A 27110-nucleotide genomic window follows, 5' to 3' on the forward strand; every position below is an offset into this window, starting at 1 on the left:
CGGCTGTTGGAACCATCCGAGCTTTCAGATCATACTTTTCTTTTGAATTCAAGGGAAATGCATAACTAGATAGCTCATGGACAAACTCAATCAGCAAAACTACGGTCATAGCAGTGACATTGATGATAAATTGATAAGGTAGAACACATTCAAACTGGCCTAAGGGTGAACTATCACAAATCTATGATCATTCCAATCAATGTGGGTGCTGACAAGCCAGCTGTTTTTTTTCCTTTCACTTATCTTGGGCTGCCCCTTAGTACCCATAAGTTGAAAATTGAGGATTTTACAATGATGCAAAGAATAGAAAGAAGAATCTCAGGATGCTCAATACTAGTCTCATACAATGGCAAACTGCAATTAATTGAATCAGTCTATACCTCCCTCCCAACATACTTCACGTGATGTTGATAAGGACATGACTACCTTGGATATGACCAAAAATATTGCATACATGCATATTTTTCAGGTGATTTCTATTGCAAACTATTCAATAATCTATTTATGTTATCCAGAACAAAAATACTTCACACATTTTTGTGTTTTGTCTAATTGCAGGTGTATGATACATTTGTATAATCCACATATGAAGATAAGGAAGAAAGATATGTTTATTTGTTGTTCAAAAAGTTCTCTCACGTCACTTTTGGCCCAAGAGAAGATAGAGTCCAAGTCTCTCACATTCTGGACTCAGATTCGGACTGCACAGACATACCTGACTCAAAACGTCAACAACTTTTTCATACGGACTCCAAATTGGGTGATTCTTTTTTTGTTGGAAAGTAGATTTCGTGCTCTTTTCACACCAATTGGATTCACCTTAAAATTCGTCCGGAGCGTTGAGTTATGGACGAAACAATCTGACGCTGTAGCAGAATCCGAGTCAAACTACAAGTCCAAAGGTGTTATGTCACCTCCACTTGGGCCCATGAGCCTTGTACGACTTAGGGTTGGTTTTAGGCTGCCTTGGGACGTTCTCCCACCTCCTTGGCCGCCACCCCTTGCTCCAATATAAGTAGATCCATTTAGTAGCTTTTTCCTTGGGTTTTGTTTAGATTAAAGTTTGCCATAGCTGCAACTTCGCGTACTTCGTTTGTGTTCAACGACCAGACAAAGGCGTCACAGAACCCCACCTTGATCAATAAAGCTTTCATCTTATATTCGCAATATCCAGATTGCAATCTTAGTTTCTTGCTTGTTCTTCGTTTGCTCGCAGGAAACAGACCCTCGTGGTCAGGTTGATCGTGCTCCGGCGTGGTCAATAACCTCTCGGAGTTGGTTTAGCGATTGCTAAGGCACGACGTCCTCGCACGTTCGTAGTCGAATCGTCAAAGTCGACTTCCACCAAAGTGAAATTCATCATCTCATCGAAAGATCGGGACACCCCACCTCTATCAAGTGGTATCAGTTTTCAGGTTGCTCGGTGAGAATTTCCAGTTTTTCCTAGATTAGATTTATTTTCTTACCTATTGTCCAAGAAAAAGCCACAAAACAAAAGTTAGATCTATTCATCCTTTGTCCTAGCCAGACTGAGCCTTTGCACTTTTCTTTTCATTGTTTGCATTATTGAATTATCGGTTGCATCGCCGTGTCGAGTTGCTGGTCTTAGTGTCTAGTTCCTTTAGAGTTTCGAGTTTTGTTCATATTAGTCATGTCGCTGCTGCATCATTATCCCGTCCGCTGTCCACCATCCCATCCACCAATTTACACCACATGCTACACATTGTTCATTGTCATAATCATAGTTGAGGTCACTCACATCTTCGCCTGATCCAATCTGCATCTTATCTAGTTTGTCTTGGAAAGAGGGAGAAAAAGAAGATAGAGAAAAAAAGAGAGAAAAAAGGAAAAAAAAAAGAAAAAAAGAGAGAAGAAAAAGGAAAAAAAGCGTGAGAAAAAAAAGAGAAAAAAATCGGATCTATCTAGAATCAATCTCGTACCTGAATTCGAATTGGAATCTGTTTTGCGCACTGTTCAGTAAAACAGGTGTATCTTCATCATACGAAGTCCGTTTTGGCTTCGTGAGTAGTCAAATTGAAGCTAGCGACGAGCCGCATCTAAATAGTTGCAGAAGCTAGTTCAATATTTGACACCTCAAAATCGGCTTCTAAATAGGTCTTTTTGCCCTCCAAAGTTTGTGAATACAGCTTGTTCCAATTTTTCAGGCCAGTTTTAGAATTCTTTGACTCATCATATCAACTCGGAATTGAGTGATTCTTTTTGCATTGGAAAGCTTGAGTTAGTAGCATTGTTTGAAAGAATTTATCAGAAAATTGGCTCAAACTTTTTAATAGGAAAGTTGGAGAGAAAATTGTTGTATATCCTGTTTGGCAGTTGTTTTTCATCATTATCTTTACTGCCGTTGTGATCTTCACTTATATCTTGCTGTCCAGAGCTAGTTAGTATCCTTCATTGATGCTAGTTGTGCTACGCCGTGACCTCATTAGTGTTCTAGGCTCGCGTCTCTAGTCCGGTCTAGCTTAGAACCAGCACAGTATCGTCGTTGAGCGTTTATTCAACATTGCATCTTTGAATTGATTATTGCTAATCTTTTGCTACCATATATAGCCAACCCAGCTCCACATATTTCTACACCGTGTTTACGCACTTTCCCCTAGCAATCGCTTTACTCAATCTTCAGAGTTATTTAACACCGCTGGTTGCCGATCACCACCTGCTACGTGGTAAGAACTTGTAAGATATTGAGATTTGCTATACTGTGAGCGTTTTACCACCACTTCCAAATAGCTCATAGGAACATTTTTTTTGGATGCCGTTTCTTGTTTCTACTAATCATGACAGGATCCAGAGTCAATTCATGGGCTTTATTGATCGTGGGAGACGTGCCACCACCTTTGCAAATACCACAACCGTCACGAGAGGTGCACAAACATCCAAATGCACATGATCAGGTTAATGTATCTATACCACCATTTAATGGTTGTTTTAGACCTGCTTTATATATTGAATGAGAGTTCGGCATAAAAAATATATTTGCTTCCCATAATTTCGATGAACATAAAAAGGTTAAGATTGCGGTTGGTTCTTTCACTGGTTATGCTTTGGTTTGATGGAGTGAATATTGTCGGTTACACCCTGATTATATACCTACTACTTGGGATGATTTGAAACTTTCCATGCGACATACTTTCGTCCCTGCTTATTATACTCGTGATATGATTAAGAAGTTGCAACACTTAAAACAAGGTAGTAACACTGTAACAAAATATTATGATGATTTACAAACTACCTTGTTGCGTTCCTCTTTACAAGAAAGTGAAGATGATTTTATGGATAGATTTTGGGGAGGATTAAACCGTGATATTCAAGAGATACTAATTCATGAAGAGTGTTATCCTATGGACCATTTGTTTCATCTTGCTTGCAAAGCTGAACAGGAAATAAAACGACGTATTGGCCACGAGGAGAACAAGCGCACGGTGCACATTCCAAGAGTTGATATGATTGTTCCTTCAACTACTAGGCATACTATGACAACCACATCCGTTGTTGTCAGGACTACATCACCTCCACCATGTGACACATCGCCCCCGAGAATGGCTACATCATCTGAGTTGATCATAAGAGGTAATGACAAAGGTACTGATCTTCCATCTCTACATGAGAATGATGAATGCCTTGTCAATTTGAATGCACCATCTGATGAGCTACCCACTACTTTGATCATACCACCTATTTTAGAGGACTACGTTGATAATTTAACTTTGCCATGTGATCAAACAACTGAAATATCAACAATTTTGAGTGCACCCATTGAATTAACTGTTGATGCAAAAGAATCAATGTTTAATCATTTTGATATGACCTCTAATCTTGGTGATAATTCCGTGTTGAATGACTTATTGCATGTTTGCTTATTTAAGCATGTTGTAGCATGTAAATTTGATGCAAGTAAGGTTTATTTACCAATGTTGGGATGGTTTAATGATGAACATTGTCAATCTTTTGAAATGAATAAGAGCTTCACTTATATGTGCAAACTAAGTTGCAATATTTCATGCCTTTTACTTCTTGTGATAATGTTTTGGCTTTAGATTTTATGAACTATGCAAGTTTCTCGTCTATTCATGTGTCATATATGCAAAAATCGAGGGAAGTAAAAATGGATGACATATACATATACAACATGTACACCTTGTCTCTTTTGTTAGCCACATTTCAGATTAAGCAACGCCGATGACGGCTTTATTTTCAAGAAAGGGAGGATGATAAGGACATAACTACCTTGGATATGACCAAAAATTGCATACATGCATATTTGTCAGGTGATTTCTATTGCAAACTATTCAATAATCTATTTATGTTATCCAGAACAAAAATACTTCACACACTTTTGTGTTTTGTCTAATTGCAGGTGTATGATACATTTGTATAATCCACATATGAAGATAAGGAAGAAAGAGATGTTTATTTGTTGTCCAAAAAGTTCTCTCACGTCACTTTTGGCCCAAGAGAAGATAGAGTCCAAGTCTCTCACGTTCTGGACTCAGATTCGGACTGCACAGACATACCTGACTCAAAACATCAATAACTTTTTCATACGGACTCCGAATTGGGTGATTCTTTTTTATTGGAAAGTAGATTTCGTGCTCTTTCCACACCAATTGGATTCACCTTAAAATTCGTCCGGAGCGTTGAGTTATGGATGAAACAATCTGACGCTGTAGCAGAATCCGAGTCAAACTACAAGTCCAAAGGTGTTATGTCACCTCCACTTGGGCCCATGAGCCTTGTACGACTTAGGGTTGGTTTTAGGCTGCCTTGGGACGTTCTCCCACCTCCTTGGCCGCCACCCCTTGCTCCTATATAAGTAGATCCATCTAGTAGCTTTTTCCTTGGGTTTTGTTTAGATTAAAGTTTGCCATAGCTGCAACTTCGCGTACTTCGTTTGTGTTCAACGACCAGACAAAGGCGTCACAGAACCCCACCTTGATCAATAAAGCTTTCATCTTATATTCGCAATATCCAGATTGCAATCTCAGTTTCTTGCTTGTTCTTCGTTTGCTCGCAGGAAACAGACCCTCGTGGTCAGGTTGGTTGTGCTCCGGCGTGGTCAATAACCTCTCGGAGTTGGTTTAGCGATTGCTAAGGCACGACGTCCTCGCACGTTCGTAGTCGGATCGTCAAAGTCGACTTCCACCAAAGCGAAATTCATCATCTCATCGAAAGACGGGACACCTTTGCCTCTGTCAGATGCCTAGCATTACCAATGGGAATAGTAGAGCAAATCTACAAGTACCTCAGACACTGTCTTTGGAGAAAATTTAGGACTGCCGACACAAGTACTGCAATGTTTACTTAGGATATTGTCTGTAAACCAAAAACTCATGGAGGCTTAGGTGTCTTGTACTTGGTCAGTCACAATAAATCACTTTTGTTGAAAAATTTGCACAAGTTCTTCGACAGGGATAATCTGCCTTGGGTCAACATGTTTTGGGAAACATACTATGCGGATTCACCACGCACTGGCAAGCTAGAAGGGTCTTCTGGTGGAATACTCTCTTAAAGCTAATACCAATATACAAAGAAGTTGCTGTCTAGTAGGATCGTTCGTGACCATCATGGCATGTTCCGTGCATGGGCTTGTCATTTTTTTTTCTCTAATATCATTGTTCCTGAGCATGTGGAATTGTTGGCTTGTAGGAGGGGAGTCCAACTAGCTATTGAACTTGGTACAGAAAAGATGTGCTTAGAGACAGACAACTTGGGAGTGGTACGCACTTTAGTCCCATTATCGTGACAGAAGATCGACGAACAAGGTGGCTCACAATCTTGCGAGGGAAGGCTGCGTGAATAAGATATAAAACTTGGTTTAATGTTCCTCCAGTTTGTATTCGTGATGCTATTTGCGACGATGTAACTGTAAGTTAAGTAATGAAAGCAGCGTTTGACCCTCAGAAAAAGAAAAGAAGAATAGTAAAAAAACTAGACTAAAAGATGATGTGCCGTCCCTATATAAAGGACTTGGCGTATGGGAGGGTACGCGCGCTCCTTTTTGGGCTGGCCCATGTGCCGCCCACTGTTTTTTAATTCATTTCTATTTTATTTCTCTTTTTTATCTAAAATGACTCAGGATTATATAAAATGTGCATTTAAAAAAAACATAAAATCATAAAATGCATATGAATTCAATAAAATGTTCAAAAAATCATAAAATGTTCCTGATTTTTCAAAAAAAGCATATTCTTATGTATGCCCAAGATTTTTGAAAAACAAATCATGAAACTAAAAAATGTCTATGAATTTGAACCAAATGTTCATGAATTGTTAGAAAATGTTTGCAAATTTCAATAATTGTTTCAGAAATTCAAACTCATCTCTTAAAAAACGGGACATGCATTTAAAAAATGTTCAACAAAACAAAAGAATAATCAGGAATTTTAGAAATTGTTCCCAAATTTCAAAAAATATTCGCCAATTCATACAATGTTTATGAGTTTCAAAACAATTTTCACAATTTCGAAAAATATATGCTAGTTTTAATAAAATGTTCGTGAATTCTAAAAATGTTCACAATTGAAAGAAATATTCATGAATTTTAGAAAAAATGTTCATGAATTTGAAAAATGGTCGTATTTGCTATTGGGCCGGTCTATATAATCTTCTGCTAGTTTAGGTTTTAGGAGCTACTAGAAGCTTACTTCTAAATCTCAAAGAAAAAAACTAGAAGCTTAGTTTTTTTGCGGGGTGCTAATTAGAAGCTTAAGTTCTGTTATTTTCTACGTTTTTCGGTTGGGTTTTTCTACCAGTTTATTTGGCTCAAATATATTTATTATTATTATTTAAAAAACCTTTTTTGTTTTTCGTCCTTTTTGGAAAATTCCAAATTTTCTTTTTTGTGATCATTTTTCAAATATGGGAACATTTTCAAATTTTTGAACTCTTTAAAATTCATGTTCAATTGTCAAATGAGCAAACCTTTTCCATACTCGTGAAACTTTTTTCAAGTACGCCAACTTTTTTAAAACCGACAGACTTTTTTGAAACCCCTGAATATTTTCTCAAATTAGTGAACAATTTTCTGAACCCGCAATTTTTTTTCAAAATAGTGAATATTTTCATATGCTTGAACTTGAAATAAAGCATTGAGTCAAACTCTTCTTTGGTGTTAAGGTGGTAGCTGTGAATAGCTATGGACTATCTGGAAAATGTAGGATAATAGGACCTATTCTGGGACGTACATTGGATAATAGACATATGATCATTAGTCATCAACCAAGCTATTCTACTCCACTTAGATAGATAAAAAAATAAAGGAGAATACTTAATAGTATGGCGAAGCATTTATACATAACACCTATCTCGTACATTTTAAAAAATTGCTCTTTTTAATTAACTTCAAAATTGGTAAAAAAAATCATGACATTTTTTAAAACTCATAAATATTTAAAAAAATAAAACCCCCAATAACTTTTTTTTAGGAAAGTCAAACGATCGAAGGAATGGGGAGAAGACCGAGTGAGGGAGCGCGCACTATTGGCCACCACGGTGTCACCCCCGTACAAATGTATCGATCTCATATTCCTGTTGTTGTGCTCCGGCCTCCTGCCTCCTTCTCTCTAGCATCAAGCGTCGCCGTGGCGGGAGGTCGGGTGTTACGGTCGTGAGCAGCGCCTCGCCTTCCAGGAATACAACTCTGGGTCATGATGTGGAAAATTTTCCCCTCAAAGAGCAAGTTTGTCTTATATATTATGTTGCGCCCTTGCCTTTAACCTTCCTTTCTCTTCTATAAAAAGGTTGAACGTCAAATGTAACTGATGCTTATATTCTAAATATGACAAGCAAGAAACCTACTATTGCCATAAACAAAAACCCAAACATTAGTAACTAACAGAGCTTTCCTATTCTAACTATTTCCCTATAAACCATGATTGATATACCAATCAAAAAAGACTTCTGAAACTAAACTATTCTATTGATTTATGCCCGTGCTTCTTCTTCTGTTTTTGTACGCAGAAGGATGTCTAAGAGGAGCAGATCACTGAGGTTAAGGATGAGAAGGTGAAAAGTGAAGATAAAGAATAGATGCCATGAACAAGTGTATCAATTCAAGAGTTAAGGAATACTATTGGGAGTGCGCCGACTGTGGGATGCCACCGCCGCCACAAGGAGCGTCACATCCACCAGCTATGATTCTTCGTCAAGGTTATGTCACGGCCTAGTGTCATCTGGCCCACAAGTCTCCACTAGCAGGGCCACCTTGGCCAGCCCCGGTTCATCCACGTGGCCATGCCGTCATCAGCCATCGCCTGGACCACTGACCGCCACCATGAGGTACGCCTCTCCTGGCTTTGGTTCGTCTAGGGGCCTTGTTTCTGCCGGTTGGCACTATGGTGTCCACTCCTGCAACAGCATCCAACTTCTCTATCGATGCTAAGATATGTGGTGTTGTGGCGTGCCTGTGGTGCCCAAGACCACATACCAACTCCTCCACGAGATAGAAATTGAGGATTCTTCTGCTGCTGTCAACGCCTGTCCGGACAGGACACGGCATTTGATGGCAAGAAGCAGATCCGTCGGGAGGAGACGATGACCCTTGTACTCGTGGTCAAGGCCCCAGCGTGTGTGTCGGAGCTAAATCCGACGAATCCCACAGTAGGGCGTATACAACTAGATCAGTTACGCATAAGGGGGTAGAACTCTCAACGAGTGCATTTCTTGTTTTGTAGTATGTCAGTCCATTGAACCATGATTTTTATTCGCGCGGACCTAAACGGACGTGGCCGGATGAAATGCGTCGGTATGTTGGAGGAGAAGAACCACTGCATTGCATGCTGCCGGACCTTGTGAGCAACCAGACGGCGTCCCCTGAGAATCAGAGGCCGAAATCACTATTCTGACCTTTTCAGCAATCTTTGTCACAAAGTGAACTCGACATGAAAGTATTTCACGATCTAACCCTTTTAGCAACGCCGCAGCCCGTGGCGTTTCTTCTTCATATAAAAACACCGAGGTAGCTCGCGTTTCAGACCCACAGACGAACGCCAAGCTAGCTAGCGCTTCCGACCCACATGGAAACGCCAAGCACGTTGGCGTTGCCGCCAGGCCGAAACGCCATGATTCTTGGCGTTTGTAGCATTCATGCTTTTGCGTCCACATTTACCAGGCATCTTCCGGGTGGCCGCAGCAGTCAAGTCAGTTCTCATTTATATCAGTCATGTGCATCGTCCAGTTTGGAGGACAAGCACAGCACAGGGAGAGTGCTGCTGGAGAGATGACGAGTCATCAATGATGATGCAGGTACTCTGATTCTGGCCCAAGGCGGTTCACACTGTTCACACGAAAAGATGCAAACACCGTGGTAGGTGTTGTCAGGATCAGCATTATTACCGCAGTGTTGTCAGGATGCAGGTACTCTGGTTACCGCAGTGTTTACCGTGCTAGGTGCTACAGCGTGAGCAGTAAGATTACTTCACCTGGAGCCGGCGGGAGTTTATGCTACAAACGCCAATGATCGTGGCGTTTCGGCCTGGGCGGCAACGCCAATGCGCTTGGCGTTTCAATGTGGATCGGAAGCGCTAGCTAGCTTAGCATTCGTATGTGGGTCTGAAATGCGAGCTACTTCGGCGTTTTTATATCGAGAAGAAACGCCACGTGCTGTGGCGTTACTAAAAAGATCAGATTGTGAAATACTTTCATATTAAGTTCATTTTGTGATAAAGATTGTTAAAAAGGTCAGAATAGTGATTTCGTCCAGAATCAGACACGCCATAGTTCAGGTGAGACCCACCCTGATGGATGACATGTGACATTCACAAATCACAAAGCATCTAATCTCTCCCCCCTGATTTCAGGTGGGGGGTGGTGGATGCTTTGTGATTTGTGAATGCCACATGTCATCCATCAGGACGGGTCTCACCTTCTAATCTGTGAGACCTGGTCTTATAGAATTTTTTTCCCAAAGCGATACACACGCGGCTGCTCCCACCCGCGGCACGACCCGCCTCGGAATTCGGGACACAACCGGCTTCCCTCGTAAGCCACCTCCAACTCCCAACCAATAACTGCGCCCAAGCCCGTCCCCATCCTCCCCGGTTCCAAACCCCTCCACAGCCTTGCTCTCTCACAATTCGCACCCGTGAACCCTCTCCCTCAACCTTCTTCCAGAAGCCAGGGTCTCGCTCTCTCTCGGGCTCCGCCGGACTCCGCCCCACCGCCGCGGCGACATGGGGGGAGGTGCTATGGAGGTGGACCTGACCCACGGCGCGGTGGCGGTGATGTCGCGGTTCCAGCGAGGCCTGCGGCCCGTGCTGCAGGTGGTGGGCGCCCCCGCCCGCCGAGGCGGCACGGACCGGTACCGCTTCCTGCTCTCCGACGGCGTGCACTCCCAGGAGGGGATCCTCGTCCCCTCCCTCGACAGCCTCGTCAGGACCGGCCGCCTCCGCGACGGCATACGCGTCCTCGACTACGTCTGCAACTCCGTCTGCAGCCGAAGGTGACGGCCAGTCGCTCCCCAGCCCACCCCCCGCGATATGCATTGATTGTCCTACGAGATGGATTAGGGTTTTGATGCGGTTTATGTGTGCTAGATGGGGGGAAATGCTAGGGTTCTGCACGGTTTTCCTGTGCTAATTTCCCCCACGCGGTGACTGCGCGAGCAGTATCCCGCGAGATCTATGGCTCTATTTTTGTGGCTGGTGCATGCACGCTTTCCGCGGGCCTGTAGTTGATTCCTTGCATTACATGCTAATAATGCGCATTTGCGAGTGTTGGTTTTGCTGTGATGTGTACATGACTGAACTTTTTAACATTTTAATAGTACTCCCTCCGTTCCAAATTAGTTGACTTGGATTTATCTAGATACAGATGTATCTAACACTAAAACATGTCTAGATATATTCGTATCTAGACAAATCTGAGACAACTAATTTGGAACGGAGGGAGTACTAAGTTGCAACGGAGTTATGTAGTCAACATATGGCGCCGATGTCCCTCAAAAAAAAACATATGGCGCCGATGGGTAGGTGTCCAGTCTAGCTGGTTCATTTGGTACAACTTGAATCAGATATCACAACCTTGCTCACCAGTTTGGAAGGAAATAGCTATCCGGTACTACCAAAACTAGAAGACTGACTTGTGTATTTGTGCTGTGGCCGTGAGATCTAGCATTGTCTATTTGTATGGAAACAAAGATTTATATATAGAGTTCAAATCAATTATTTTGATGTACATTAGAGCACACAAACCCTCCATTATCAGATATATATTTTTGCTGCATGCAAGTCCACCTGACAGCACAAGTTTATTGGCTAGATAGGACTTCCGTTTTCCTGATCTTAGGCTTCTGCCTGAACATTTTACCTTTTATTTGTGTGGTTTAATGTCCGCGCCACCCTTCGTGGTTGTTTAGCTTTATACCATTTTGGAGAACTTTTTTCCAATATAAATGACACGCCTGCCTGTTGGTTCGAGAATGGCTCATGTGACAATGTGAATACTAGAATTTTCATCATAAATGTCTGTAGTACTAGTATCAAGTATATATATGCTGTTACAATATTACTCTAGTGTATTGACTATAAAAAGCGTTTTTTACTCCCTCCGTCCCATAATATAAGAGCGTTTTTTACACTGTACTCCCTCCGTCCCATAATATAAGAGCATTTTTGACACTACACTAGTGTAAAGAACGCTCTTATATTATGGGACGGAGGGAGTAAAAAATGCTTTTTATAGGAGTGCGATAGGGATGGATAATGGTTTGGGTAGGATAATGGTTTGAAGCTCGGGGATATGTCACTCGGCCTCCACAATCTGGTGACAGGGCTCTTGCTGTTGTGGAAGAGAGGCTTTGGGCTTAGGAAACTTCTCTTCTTTTTTCATTTTTTTAGCAGAGTATAAGGGTCCCTTATCGGCAATCTCTACTTTCCAAAATTATCTTTCTTTTTGCTACTCCCTCTGTTCATAAATACAAGATGTTTTGGATATTTCAATATGGACTACATACGGACTGAAATGAGTGAACAAACAGACTAAAATATGTCTATATACATCCAAATCAGAAAAAAAAGTTAGAACATCTTATATTTGTGAACGGTGGGAGTATTAAACATTTCCTATTACAGTAACTTTCTCTTTAGTGTCTTCTAATCCTACTGGTTTCTTGCTAGGATGTACTCTATGTTACATTGTTACTTTTAGCCCCATAATAGTAAATGGAGTCCATTCCTTGAAACTTCTCTTCTGGTAGAGCTACTTATATATGCCTTGTCCATTGACAGTTCTATAATATTTCTGACGTATATTGGGTTTTTGTTTCAGGGTCATCATTGTTATCCAACTTGAAGTGGTGCAAACTGAGTGCACACTGATCGGGAGTCCTACAAGTTATCAGCTCAATGCTGCTCAACCAAATATTAGATCCTGTTCTAGTGGCCTAGGCATCCATGGGTCAAGGACTGAGCAAGGTATTAATGACATGGCATTTTCTCCTGATCAAGATCTATTGCGCTCTTCTATTGCCGCAAGGGCAGAAAATGCTGTTAACAATCTGTCGTTCAGTGGACTTCACGGTTCAGTGCTAAAGCAAAACACAATAAATGCCAAGATGCAGCAGCTTTCACTGAACTCTCATCAAGGGAAAATGCCTGCACTTCGTCCCACTGGTTGGAGCTTTGGCCCTCGCCCTGCAGAGTTTTCGTGTGAGCAGCCACCTCCAGTATGTGTGAACAGAGGATCTGTTCCTAACAATGGCACTCCTTCTGTCATCCCTATCGCTGCCTTGAACCCATATCAAGGGTAGGGTCACTGCAAAGATTGATCACTTCCACGGGAGAGCCTTATCCTTTGATCTCCTTGATGCACAGGGTGGAGAAATTCGTGCAACATGCTTTGGTTTGATGGTTGCCCAGTTCTCTGACCAACTTGTTGTTGGAAATGTGTATTTCATATCTGGAGGATTGTTGAAACCAGCACAGAAGTTGTTTAACCATTTAAACAATGCGTATGAACTGATTTTGGATAGTTCAACATCTGTAGAAATCTGTTCCAGTGATGACAGCGGCATCCCTTGGCAGCAATACAATTTCCAGCAGATCAGTGAAATAGTAAATATGGACAGTGGAGTTATGGTTGATTTGCTTGGGGTTGTTACATCAGTTAGCCCTTCTGTTATAATAATGCGGAAGGATGGCGCAGAAACCCAGAAAAGAACCCTTCAACTGAAGGACATGTCTGGTTGCAGTGTGGAAATAACATTATGGGGAAATGTCTGTAATGCTGAAGGTCAGCAGCTGCACTTGATGTGCATTTCTGGCTCTAACCCTATACTTGCCTTGAAAGGTGGCCGCATCTGCGAATTCAACGGCAAAACTGTGGGAACAGTCAGCTCAAGCTTGTTAAAAATAAATCCAGACTTGCCTGATGCAGAGAAGCTGATGCAGTGGTACATAACTGAAGGGAAATTAGCGGTTTGCACTTCTTTATCTAAGGACATCTCAAGTGTGGGCAAGATGTATATGCGAAAAACAGTTGCGCAGATCAAGGACGAGAACTTGGGGCGATCAGATCAGTCAGATTGGGTCACTGTTGAAGCTACAATTTCACACATCGACACCGAGAAATTTTCTTATCCAGCTTGCACAAGGGAGGTTAATGGTAAGCGCTGCAACAGAAAGGTAACAAATAATGGTGATGGGATGTGGCATTGCCCCAAATGCCAGCAGAGCTCTCAAAATTGTGAGTATCGATACTTGTTTCAGTGTAAGATCCAGGACCACACTGGGACTACCAATGCTACTGCATTCCAAGAAGCTGGCCAGGAAATAATTGGCCTCTCAGCGGAAGAGCTTTTCATGATTAAAAATGTGGATCTAGATGACGCACGATTCGCAGAAATAATACATGGGGCCTGTTATCAGCGATATCTGTTGAAGCTGAAAGTCAAGGAAGAAACCTTTAGCGACGAGGCGCATGTGAAAGTCAGCATCCTGAAGGCTGAAAGATTGGATCACACATCAAACAAGAGTCGTGTTTTTGATCTTGGAGCATTTGATGGCCTTTGGGCGGATGGTCGAGGATCAGCACCTGGTGTGAATGGTGTTGCTACTGCTGTGAAGGCTGGTTTCACCAACTCAGACGCCGGACGGCAAGCTAAGGTATCTGGCGGGATGCCTAATGCAGCACCATCAGCAGCACGATATGTATGCAGTACTTGTGGCTCCACTGGGCACAACGTGCAGAACTGCCCAGCAGCCATGGATATCCAGCCACCAGCAACAGGTTGCGGCTTCACGCCGAGTTCATATGGCTCTTCTGCATCCAATGCTCGCCCATGCAGCAAATGCAATCAGCCTGGGCACTGGTCTAGAGACTGTCCGGTGCAGGCCGCCTCCGCCTCGCACGGCTCTTCAGGTGGAAACGGCAACGGCAGCCTTGGTTTTTTGCTTCAGATGTAATCAGCTTGGGCACTGTCCTAGTGACTGCCCAGCCCCCTACTCTTTTGTAGGTGGTAACAGCGGCGCTGGTGGTCTGAGATTCAAAAACAATCAGCCTGTGCGCCTCGCTGGACTGTCCGGCTCAGGCTAGTGCCCCTCGAGCGGCAGGCTTGTGGGAACGGTGCTGCGCCGCATCAGGAGGATGCCTATGTTGGCAATGTCTGAAGTATCCCGCCGATCATGTAGCATCTTGATTCGGCTTTAGTTGCCCTTTTTGTACAGTTTGTTGAACCTGCTCTGCTCCGTGTGTTTTGCTACCGTTGTTCACTTGCTACCTACGTATGGAACTTGTATTAGTAGTACTTTATAAGCTTTATTATGTAATCAGCGTATGTTTGGTATGTCGTTGCCTTTCTGGTATTTTGCGGTGCAATTTGCCTGTGAAGTTGTTATTATGCCTCTATGCAGTTGCAGATCTGAGCCCACCGTTTACAAGTAGGCTAGTCAGTTCGATGTTCCGATTATTAGGCCTCTCTGTAGCATTGCATATTTTTAGTTGGACTGGTTATTATTTGGAGAGTCACCGTGCCGACATCCTCCAGTGGAGGAACGAACACAGTGACGATGGTGACGAAAGAGTGCTAGAAGCGCAAATGTCTCCCGTAAAGAACGGCCGCCGCCAGTGTGGAGTGTGAATTGCAAGCCTGATCCATATGATCCAGCGGCATTGAGCGCCTGCTCCTGCAGCATGCCCAACGTCATTAGAATTTCCTGGCCAGCTTCTTTGATTCATGCCGCCGCCAGTGTGGAGCTCGATGGCGAAAAAGGCTACCACTACAGATCCGGCGCGCGGTTGGACCGTTGCGCTGTTGAGCATGTGTAGTCGGACTGATCAGATCCCCACTACGTATGCGGGTAGTGATCGGTCATTCCTTATTTCGCCTCGTTCAGGCTACAAATGAGACTGGTAGTGGGTGTCCTATCACATCCCACTTAATCCCAACATATTTTGATGGGTGATAGCCAACACTTCACACTTCATTAGAATTTATATGGGTTATCTGAAAATAAGTGGGATTCCACTCATGAAATGTGGCCACAGCATGAATCAAAGCGGCCTGACCATCACCAACGCTAAACAGAAGTTGCTTAGCTTAATCTAGCCAACCACCAACCTAATCACACCCTAATCTCCTGGGCATGCTATCCTGCGCAAATATGCATGTATGATTCATGTTGTCTGCACCAAGCAAGCTGACCACCAATCCTGCACTAAAACTTTGTCCGTCGTCGTCGTCGTCTGCGAACGTGACGACCTCTCGGTCCCGAGCTCCGGCGATTGTAGCTCATTGGCTATGCAGAAGCATGTGTTGGACGTCCTCTTCTTGTCGCCCTCGCCACCAAATCCACCTCCGCGCCCATTGGTTAGCACCCTCTCAAGTGTCAGCAACCTCGCTTTCTAATGGTTGTATGGCGCCGACAGAGGTGTCACGAGCAGAGAGACACGACGAACGGCAACAAGGCGAGACTTAAAAGCGAAGACGTTAAGGAAGCCGCCTAGTGGTGTCGATGGTTTCATTGCTCACTGCGCGCTCTCGCTCGGAAATGCCACGCGTCGGTGAGCATGTTCGTCCAGCAGGGGCTCGTTGGCACCAAGCTTTCCTTGGCTATAATGGCACAATGCCACCAGTGCCACCAGTGCACACGCTCACCACACCATAGTGTTGGGGAACGTTGCAGAAAATTAAAATTTTTCCTACGGTTTCACCAAGATCCATCTATGAGTTCATCTAAGCAACGAGTCAAGGGAGTGAGTTTGCATCTACATACCACTTGTAGATTGCGTACGGAAGCGTTAGATGGAGCGGTGATGATGGAGTCGTACTCGCCGTGATTCAGATCACCGGAGATCCTAGCGCCGAACGGACGGCACCTCCGCGTTCAACACACGTACGGTGCGTGTGACGTCTCCTCCTTCTTGATCCAGCAAGGGGGAAGGAGAGGTTGATGATGATGGCTCCAGCAGCAGCACAACGGCGTGGTGGTGGTGGAACAGCAGCACTCCGGCAGGGCTTCGCCAAGCACGTGACGGAGGAGGAAGAGGTGTAGCAGGGGGAGGGGGCGCCAGGACTTCAAGGTGCGGCTGCCCCTCTCCCCCCTCCCTTTATATAGGCCCCCAGGGGGGGCGCCGGCCCTGGGAGATTCAATCTCCCAAGGGGGCGGCGGCCAAGGGGGGAGGAGTGCCCCCCAAGGCATGTGGTGCGCCCCCCCCACCCTAGGGTTTCAACCCTAGGCGCAGGGGGTGGGCCTAGGGGGCGCACCAGCCCACTATGGGCTGGCTCCCCTCCCACTTCAGCCCATGGGGCCCTCCGGGATGGGTGGCCCCACCCGGTGGACCCCCGGGACCCTTCCGGTGGTCCCGGTACAATACCGGGTGACCCCGAAACTTTCCCGATGGTCGAAATACCACTTCCTATATATAATTCTTTACCTCCAGACCATTCCGAAACTCCTCGTGACGTCCGGGATCTCATCCGGGACTCCGAACAACATTCGATATACTGCATACTCATATTCATACAACCCTAGTGTCACCGAACCTTAAGTGTGTAGACCCTACGGGTTCGGGAGACACGTAGACATGACCGAGACGGCTCTCGGGCAATAACCAACAGCGGGATCTGGATACCCATGTTGGCTCCCACATGCTCCTCGATGATCTCATCGGATGAACCACGATATCGAGGATTCGAACAACCCCGTATACTATTCCCTTTGTCAATCGGTACGTTACAAGCCCGAGACTCGATCGTCGGTATCCCAATACCTTGTTCAGTCTCGTTACCGGCAAGTCACTTTACTCGTACCGTAATGCATGATCCCGTGACCAAACACTTGGTCACTCTGAGCTCATTATGATGATGCATTACCGAGTGGGCCCAGAGATACCTCTCCGTCATACGGAGTGACAAATCCCAGTCTCGATCCGTGTCAACCCAACAGACACTTTCGGAGATACCTGTAGTGCACCTTTATAGTCACTCAGTTACGTTGTGACGTTTGGTACACCCAAAGCACTCCTACGGTATCCGGAAGTTACACGATCTCATGGTCTAAGGAAGAGATACTTGACATTGAAAAAGCTCTAGCAAAACGAACTACACGATCTTGTGCTATGCTTAGGATTGGGTCTTGTCCATCACATCATTCTCCTAATGATGTGATCCCATTGTCAATGACATCTAATGTCCATACTCAGGAAACCATGACTATCTGTTGACCAACGAGCTAGTCAACTAGAGGCTTACTAGGGACATGTTATGGTCTATGTATTCACACGTGTATTACGATTTCCGGATAATACAATTTATAGCATGAATAAAAGACAATTATCATGAACAAGGAAATATAATAATAATGCTTTTATTATTGCCTCTAGGGCATATTTCCAACAGTCTCTCACTTGCATTAGAGTCAATAATCTAGTTACATTGTGATGAATCGAACACCCATAGAGTTCTGGTGTTGATCATGTTTTGCTCGCGAGAGAGGTTTAGTCAATGGATCTGCGACATTCAGATCCGTATGTACTTTGCAAATATCTATGTCTCCATCTTGAACATTTTCACGGATGGAGTTGAAACGACGCTTGATGTGCCTGGTCTTCTTGTGAAATCTGGGCTCCTTGGCAAGGGCAATAGCTCCAGTGTTGTCACAGAAGAGTTTGATCGGCCCCGACGCATTAGGTATGACTCCTAGGTCGGTGATGAACTCCTTCACCCAAATTGCTTCATGCGCTGCCTCCGAGGCTGCCATGTACTCCGCTTCACATGTAGATCCCGCCACGACGCTCTGCTTGCAGCTGCACCAGCTTACTGCTCCACCATTCAACATATACACGTATCCGGTTTGTGACTTAGAGTCATCCAGATCTGTGTCAAAGCTAGCGTCGATGTAACCCTTTACGACGAGCTCTTCGTCACCTCCATAAACGAGAAACATGTCCTTCGTTCTTTTCAGGTACTTTAGGATATTCTTGACCGCTGTCCGGTGTTCCTTGCCGGGATTACTTTGGTACCTCCCTACCAAACTTACGGCAAGGTTTACATCAGGTCTGGTACACAGCATGGCATACATAATAGATCCTATGGCTGAGGCATAGGGGATGACGCTCATCTCTTCTTTATCTTTTGCCGTGGTCGGGCATTGAGCCGAGCTCAATCTCACACCTTGCAATACAGGCAAGAACCCCTTCTTGGACTGATCCATTTTAAACTTCTTTAAAATCTTATCAAGGTATGTGCTTTGTGAAAGACCTATGAGGCGTCTCGATCTATCTCTATAGATCTTGATGCCTAATATATAAGCAACTTCTCCAAGGTCCTTCATTGAAAAACACTTATTCAAGTAGGCCTTAATGCTGTCCAAGAATTCTATATCATTTCCCATCAAAAGTATGTCATCTACATATAATATGAGAAATGCTACAGAGCTCCCACTCACTTTCTTGTAAACGCAGGCTTCTCCATAAGTCTGCATAAACCCAAACGCTTTGATCATTTCATCAAAGCGAATGTTCCAACTCCGAGATGTTTGCACCAGCCCATAAATGGATCGCTGGAGCTTGCATACTTTGTTAGCATTCTTAGGATCGACAAAACCCTCTGGCTGCATCATATACAGTTCTTCCTTAAGATGCCCGTTAAGGAATGCCGTTTTGACGTCCATCTGCCATATCTCATAATCATAATATGCGGCAATTGCTAACATGATTCGGACGGACTTAAGCTTCGCTACGGGAGAGAAAGTCTCATCGTAGTCAATCCCTTGAACTTGCCGATAACCCTTAGCGACAAGTCGAGCTTTATAGATGGTGACATTACCATCCGCGTCCGTCTTATTCTTAAAGATCCATTTGTTTTCTATCGCTCGCCGATCATCGGGCAAGTCAGTCAAAGTCCATACTTTGTTTTCATACATGGATTCTATCTCGGATTTCATGGCTTCTAGCCATTTGTTGGAATCTGGGCCTGCCATCGCTTCTTCATAGTTCGAAGGTTCACCGTTGTCTAACAACATGATTTCCAGGACAGGGTTGCCGTACCACTCTGGTGCGGAACGTGTCCTTGTGGACCTACGAAGTTCAGTAGCAACTTGATCTGAAGTATCTTGATCATCATCATTATTTTCCTCTTCAGTTGGTGTAGGCATCACAGGAACATTTTCCTGAGCTGCACTACCTTCCCGTTCAAGAGGTAGTACTTCATCGAGTTCTACTTTCCTCCTACTTACTTCTTTCGAGAGAAACTCTTTTTCTAGAAAGGATCCGTTCTTGGCAACAAAGATCTTGCCCTCGGATCTTAAGTAGAAGGTATACCCAATGGTTTCTTTAGGGTATCCTATGAAGACGCATTTTTCCGATTTGGGTTCGAGCTTTTCAGGTTGAAGTTTCTTGACATAAGCATCGCATCCCCAAACTTTTAGAAACGACAGCTTAGGTTTCTTCCCAAACCATAATTCATACGGTGTCGTCTCAACGGATTTAGACGGTGCCCTATTTAAAGTGAATGTAGCTGTCTCTAGAGCGTATCCCCAAAATGATAGCGGTAAATCGGTAAGAGACATCATAGATCGCACCATATCCAATAGAGTGCGATTACGACGTTCGGACACACCGTTTCACTGAGGTGTTCCAGGCGGCGTGAGTTGTGAAACGATTCCACATTTTCTTAAGTGTGTACCAAATTCCTGACTTAAATATTCTCCTCTACGATCCGATCGTAAGAATTTTATCTTTCGGTCATGTTGATTCTCTACTTCATTCTGAAATTCCTTGAACTTTTCAAAGGTCTCAGACTTGTGTTTCATCAAGTAGACATACCCATATCTACTCAAGTCATCTGTGAGAGTGAGAACATAACGATATCCTCCGCGAGCCTCAACACTCATTGGACCGCACACATCGGTATGTATGATTTCCAACAAATTGGTTGCTCGCTCCATTGTTCCGGAGAACGGAGTCTTGGTCATTTTGCCCATGAGGCATGGTTCGCATGTGTCAAATGATTCATAATCGAGAGACTCTAAAAGTCCATCAGCATGGAGCTTCTTCATGCGCTTGACACCAATGTGACCAAGGCGGCAGTGCCACAAGTATGTGGAACTATCGTTATCAACTTTACATCACGTTATGAATATGTGTAACATTACGCTCGAGATTCATTAAGAATAAATCATTGACCATCGGAGCATGACCATAAAACATATCTCTCATATAAATAGAACAACCATTATTCTCAGATTTAAATGAGTAGCCATATCGTATCAAACGAGATCCGGATACAATGTTCATGCTCAAACTTGGCACTAAATAACAATTATTAAGGTTCAAAACTAATCCCGTAGGTAAATGTAGAGGTAGCGTGCCGACGACGATCACATCGACTCTGGAACCATTCCCGACGCGCATCGTCACCTCGTCCTTCGCCAGTCTCCGCTTATTCCGCAGCTCCTGCTGTGAGTTACAGATATGAGCAACGGCACCGGTATCAAATACCCAGGAGTTACTACGAGTACTGGTAAGGTACACATCAATTACATGTATATCAAATATACCTTTGGTGTTGCCGGCCTTCTTATCCGCTAAGTATTTGGGGCAGTTCCGCTTCCAGTGACCCTTCCCCTTGCAGTAAAAGCACTCAGTCTCAGACTTGGGTCCATTCTTTGACTTCTTCCCGGCAACTGGCTTACCGGGCGCGGCAACATCTTTGCCGTCCTTCTTGAAGTTCTTCTTACCCTTGCCCTTCTTGAACTTAGTGGTCTTATTGACCATCAACACTTGATGTTCTTTCTTGATTTCAACCTCTGCTGACTTCAGCATTGAAAATACTTCAGGAATGGTCTTCACCATCCCCTGCATATTGTAGTTCATCACAAAGCTCTTGTAGCTTGGTGGGAGCGACTGAAGGATTCTGTCAATGACCACCTCATCTGGGAGGTTAATGTCCAGCTGGGACAGACGGTTGTGCAACCCAGACATTTTGAGTATGTGCTCACTGACAGAACTATTTTCCTCCATCTTACAACTATAGAACTTGTCGGAGACTTCATATCTCTCGACCCGGGCATGAGCTTGGAAAACTAGTTTCAGCTCCTCGAACATCTCATATGCTCCGTGTTGCTCAAAACGCTTTTGGAGCCCTGGTTCTAAGCTGTAAAGCATGCCGCACTGAACGAGGGAGTAATCATCAGCACGAGACTGCCAAGCATTCATAATGTCTTGGTTCTCTGGGACGGGAGCGTCACCTAGTGGTCCTTCTAGGACATATTGTTTCCTGGCAGCTATGAGGATGATCCTCAGGTTCCGGACCCAGTCCGTATAATTGCTGCCATCATCTTTCAGCTTGGTTTTCTCTAGGAACGCGTTGAAGTTCATGTTGACATGAGCGTTGGCCATTTGATCTACAAGACATATTTTGCAAAGGTTTTAGACTAAGTTCATGATAATTAAGTTCATCTAATCAAATTAATATAATGAACTCCCACTCAGATTAGACATCCCTCTAGTCATCTAAGTGTTACACGATCCGAGTCGACTAGGCCGTGTCCGATCATCACGTGAGACGGACTAGTCATCGTCGGTGAACATTCTCATGTTGATCGTATCTTCCATACGACTCGTGTTCGACCTTTCGGTCTCCGTATTCCGAGGCCATGTCTGTACATGCTAGGCTCGTCAACTTAACCCTAAGTGTTTTGCATGTGTAAAACTGTCTTACACCCGTTGTATGTGAACGTAAGGATCTATCACACCCGATCATCACGTGGTGCTTCGAAACGACAAACTTTAGCAACGGTGCACAGTTAGGGGAGAACACTTCTTGAAATTTTGTAAGGGATCATCTTATTTACTACCGTCGTTCTAAGTAAACAAGATGCATAATACATAATAAACATCACATGCAATTATATAAAGTAGTGACATGATATGGCCAATATCATGTAGCTCCTTTGATCTTCATCTTCGGGGCTCCATGATCATCTTGTCACCGGCATGACACTATGATCTCCATCATCATGATCTCCATCATCGTGTCTTCATGAAGTTGTCACGCCAACGACTACTTCTACTTCTATGACTAACGCGTTTAGTAATAAAGTAAAGTAGTTTACATGGCGTTCTTCAATGACACGCAGGTCATACAAAAATAAAGACAACTCCTATGGCTCCTGCCGGTTGTCATACTCATCGACATGCAAGTCGTGATTCCTATTACAAGAACATGATGTCATACATTACAATATATCATTCATCATTCATCACAACTTCTGGCCATATCACATCACATGACAATTGCTGCAAAAACAAGTTAGACGTCCTCTAATTGTTGTTGCATCTTTTACGTGGCTGCAATTTGGTTCTAGCAAGAACGTTTTCTTACCTACGAATAACCACAACGTGATCTTGTCAATTTCTATTTACCCTTCATAAGGACCCTTTTCATCGAATCCGCTCTAACTAAAGTGGGAGAGACAGACACCCGCCAGCCACCTTATGCAACTAGTGCATGTGTCGGTGGAACCGGTCTCACGTAAGCGTACGTGTAAGGTTGGTTCGGGCCGCTTCATCCCACAATACCGCTGAAGCAAGATTAGACTAGTAGCGGCAAGCAAGTTGACAAGATCTACGCCCACAACTAAATTGTGTTCTATTCGTGCAATAGAGAACTACGCATAGACCTAGCTTATGATGCCACTGTTGGGGAACGTTGCAGAAAATTAAAATTTTTCCTACGGTTTCACCAAGATCCATCTATGAGTTCATCTAAGCAACGAGTCAAGGGATTGAGTTTGTATCTACATACCACTTGTAGATTGCGTACGGAAGCGTTAGATGGAGCGGTGATGATGGAGTCGTACTCGCCGTGATTCAGATCACCGGAGATCCTAGCGCCGAACGGACGACACCTCTGCGTTCAACACACGTACGGTGCGTGTGACGTCTCCTCCTTCTTGATCCAGCAAGGGGGAAGGAGAGGTTGATGATGATGGCTCCAGCAGCAGCACAACGGCGTGGTGGTGGTGGAACAACAGCACTCAGGCAGGACTTCGCCAAGCACGTGACGGAGGAGGAAGAGGTGTAGCAGGGGGAGGGGGCGCCAGGACTTCAGGGTGCGGCTGCCCCTCTCCCCCTCCCTTTATATAGGCCCCCAGGGGGGGCGCCGGCCCTGGGAGATTCAATCTCCCAAGGGGGCGGCGGCCAAGGGGGGAGGAGTGCCCCCCAAGGCATGTGGTGCGCCCCCCCCCACCCTAGGGTTTCAACCCTAGGCGCAGGGGGTGGGCCTAGGGGGCGCACCAACCCACTATGGGCTGGCTCCCCTCCCACTTCAGCCCATGGGGCCCTCCGGGATGGGTGGCCCCACCCGATGGATCCCCGGGACCCTTCCGGTGGTCCCGGTACAATACCGGGTGACCCCGAAACTTTCCCGATGGCCGAAATACCACTTCCTATATATAATTCTTTACCTCCGGCCATTTCGAAACTCCTCGTGACGTCCGGGATCTCATCCGGGACTCCGAACAACATTCGGTATACTGCATACTCATATTCATACAACCCTAGCGTCACCAAACCTTAAGTGTGTAGACCCTACGGGTTCGGGAGACACGTAGACATGACCGAGACGGCTCTCGGGAAATAACCAACAGCGGGATCTGGATACCCATGTTGGCTCCCACATGCTCCTCGATGATCTCATCGGATGAACCACGATGTCGAGGATTCGAACAACCCCGTATACTATTCCCTTTGTCAATCGGTACGTTACAAGCCCGAGACTCGATCGTCGGTATCCCAATACCTTGTTCAGTCTCGTTACCGGCAAGTCACTTACTCGTACCGTAATGCATGATCCCGTGACCAAACACTTGGTCACTCCGAGCTCATTATGATGATGCATTACCGAGTGGGCCCAGAGATACCTCTCCGTCATACGGAGTGACAAATCACAGTCTCGATCCGTGTCAACCCAACAGACACTTTCGGAGATACCTGTAGTGCACCTTTATAGTCACCCAGTTATGTTGCGACGTTTGGTACACCCAAAGCACTCCTACGGTATCCGGGAGTTACACGATCTCATGGTCTAAGGAAGAGATACTTGACATTGAAAAAGCTCTAGCAAAACGAACTACACGATCTTGTGCTATGCTTAGGATTAGGTCTTGTCCATCACATCATTCTCCTAATGATGTGATCCCGTTGTCAATGACATCTAATGTCCATAGTCAGGAAACCATGACTATCTGTTGACCAACAAGCTAGTCAACTAGAGGCTTACTAGGGACATGTTATGGTCTATGTATTCACACGTGTATTACGATTTCCGGATAATACAATTTATAGCATGAATAAAAGACAATTATCATGAACAAGGAAATATAATAATAATGCTTTTATTATTGCCTCTAGGGCATATTTCCAACACATAGGTCACAGTGGCGCCAATGTAGGCCGTGCCCGCGCTCACCGCTCCACGGGTCACGGTACCGCCCATGCCGGTCGTGCCCACGATCACCGTGCCCCAGGTCATGATGCCACCCATGCCCATCGTCCCCCGCGGTCACTTATGTGGGACTGATGCTTTCGTCGACCTGTGGGTCCGGGTTGCGGCCGCTGGCGGCGACCTAGCCACCCCGTTCGGCCGGAGTAGTGGGGATTGGCCAAACTTGATTAGGACGGCGATGTGAGGCGGAGTAGGCAGAAGCTGCGAGGAAGGGGAGGACGGGAGGGGATGCGGCGACGTCAGGAGTAGGGCCGCGCCTCCTCTGTTTCTGTGTGTCCACGAGAGAGAAGGGGTTGGTGGGATCCCGATGGGCTGAGAGAGTTAACCCACTTAATATTTTTTCTGTTCAATGGGACCCCACTAAAGCAATTTAACTGGGATGGACTTGGTAGTCCCACTAAACCCCACCTCCACCCGCAGCGTGACGCCTCGTCCAAAGCTGTCATCCTCATATCCGTTCTTCAAATCCATACAAGCCATGCAACTTGATAAACACTATGTAGATCAACATAGGAATATTCATACATATATGGAACCCGCAAAAAAAAATCATACATATATGGGGTATTAAAATTTTGCACAATCACCCAAAAAGCAAGTTCTCCACTTGGATATATGGATTAGCTAAAATGCTAGCTAGGTTGACTAATTAAACGGGGAGGGGCGCCAGACTTCATCATTTCCTCGCTGGTCCTTTTCTTTTGCTGTCACTGAACCGCGTAGGCATCGACAGCCGAGGAGGATCCTTCTCGTGCCGCTCTCGGACGACAACAAGGAGGAGTAATGCTGGTGAGTCGACGGGCGGCGTGAGCCTATTCCTTCGCCAGCTGGACTGCTTTCGCCGCGGCGCTCGCCCTCTCTGCTGTGGGGTGCTTGGACTCCTCAATGTCGAGCCCGGCGGTGACGCCTCGCATCCGTCCGCCGGGGTCAGCGACCGATGGATGACATCGTGCATAGCTGCTCTTCTGGGCCGAGCAGTCCAGACATGCGGGAGCCGCAGCAGCTGCGGGAAGCGGCGGCCGCCTCCCTTCTCCGTGGGCTCAACGGTGCGGGCACGAGGACCCAGTGCGTTTGTCACGCAAAACGCTGTGTGTATGAATACAGTATAATACAGTATGAAATAAAAAATCAAAGCGAAATTCTCTGGGTTCGTTCATTTCAAAATTAACAAGCCCTGAAACCTTGTTAATTTTGATTCCAAATTGACATCTTCGTCATTTCTGCTGTGATGTCCGCTTTGTAATCAGGGAAGCCGCCGGCCGCTAGGTATTATCCACTGTGCTTCAGAAGCGCCGCCATCGTTCGGCCGGCAGACCTCACTGCACGGCCGGCTTTCTTTCGGCTCTGATTGATCGATCTTTTTTTTTCCTTTTCTTTTAGCGGCACAAAGGGCTGATATAGAAAGATCAAGGAAAAAAGAGTTTACAACAAGCCCTTCGTTGTGGAACAAAGGGTTGTTTCCTTTTGGACTTTGATAAATGACACACGTGGCACACACATGGCAACTCCGAATGTTTTTATGGCAAATTTAGTGACACGAGGATGGCTACTTTAATGGTCAAGCATGACAACCTCTTTTTGGATGACAAGTTCAGTTTATTTTATTTTGTTTTTCTTTTTGGACGCCAACTTTAGTTGTAAAAAGACGTTAGGGCCAGAGTGCTTCGTGCCACACGTGTGGCACTTATCATTTGGGTTTCTTTTTTCTTTCTTTCTTTCGTAAGAACCATCATTCACATTGGACTCGAATATAGTACTCCGTTTGAACAAGGCTGGAGAAGAAATAGAGGAAGCGGCAGGGGGTGATTTTTTATTTCCTTAACTTAACTGGCTATTGGAAACGACCCCTACAAAATATATTTTTTGCCAAGTAAATTGTTAAACTTTGCACAAAAGAATGATTTTATATGTGCATCACTTAAGTGGTGTTTTTTAGTGCAGGGGCCGAGTTCCTGAGGGTGAAAGCTTTAGGTTTTACCTTTGTTGGTTGAACTTGGCAATGCCGTTGTTAATGCAACCTTTCCTTGTTGCATTGTGTTCACTTAGACCCCTGGATGAAAACCCATGATCTAATCTAAGTGGTTGGGTCTACCTTCCTTTCTGAAGGTATTGTTATTGGAGTACATATCGTGTTACTTGGGTTGTCATC

At 44.9% G+C, this 27110-nt stretch overlaps 1 pseudogene; it reads left to right on the top strand.

Annotated features, from left to right (window-relative positions):
• The first annotated feature begins 10043 nt into the window (after positions 1 to 10043).
• On the top strand, positions 10044 to 14797 carry LOC119325842 (annotated as a pseudogene).
• The last annotated feature ends 12313 nt before the right edge of the window (positions 14798 to 27110 follow it).

Source organism: Triticum dicoccoides, chromosome 1B (assembly GCF_002162155.2).
Source record: "Triticum dicoccoides isolate Atlit2015 ecotype Zavitan chromosome 1B, WEW_v2.0, whole genome shotgun sequence".
NCBI lineage: Eukaryota > Viridiplantae > Streptophyta > Magnoliopsida > Poales > Poaceae > Triticum > Triticum dicoccoides.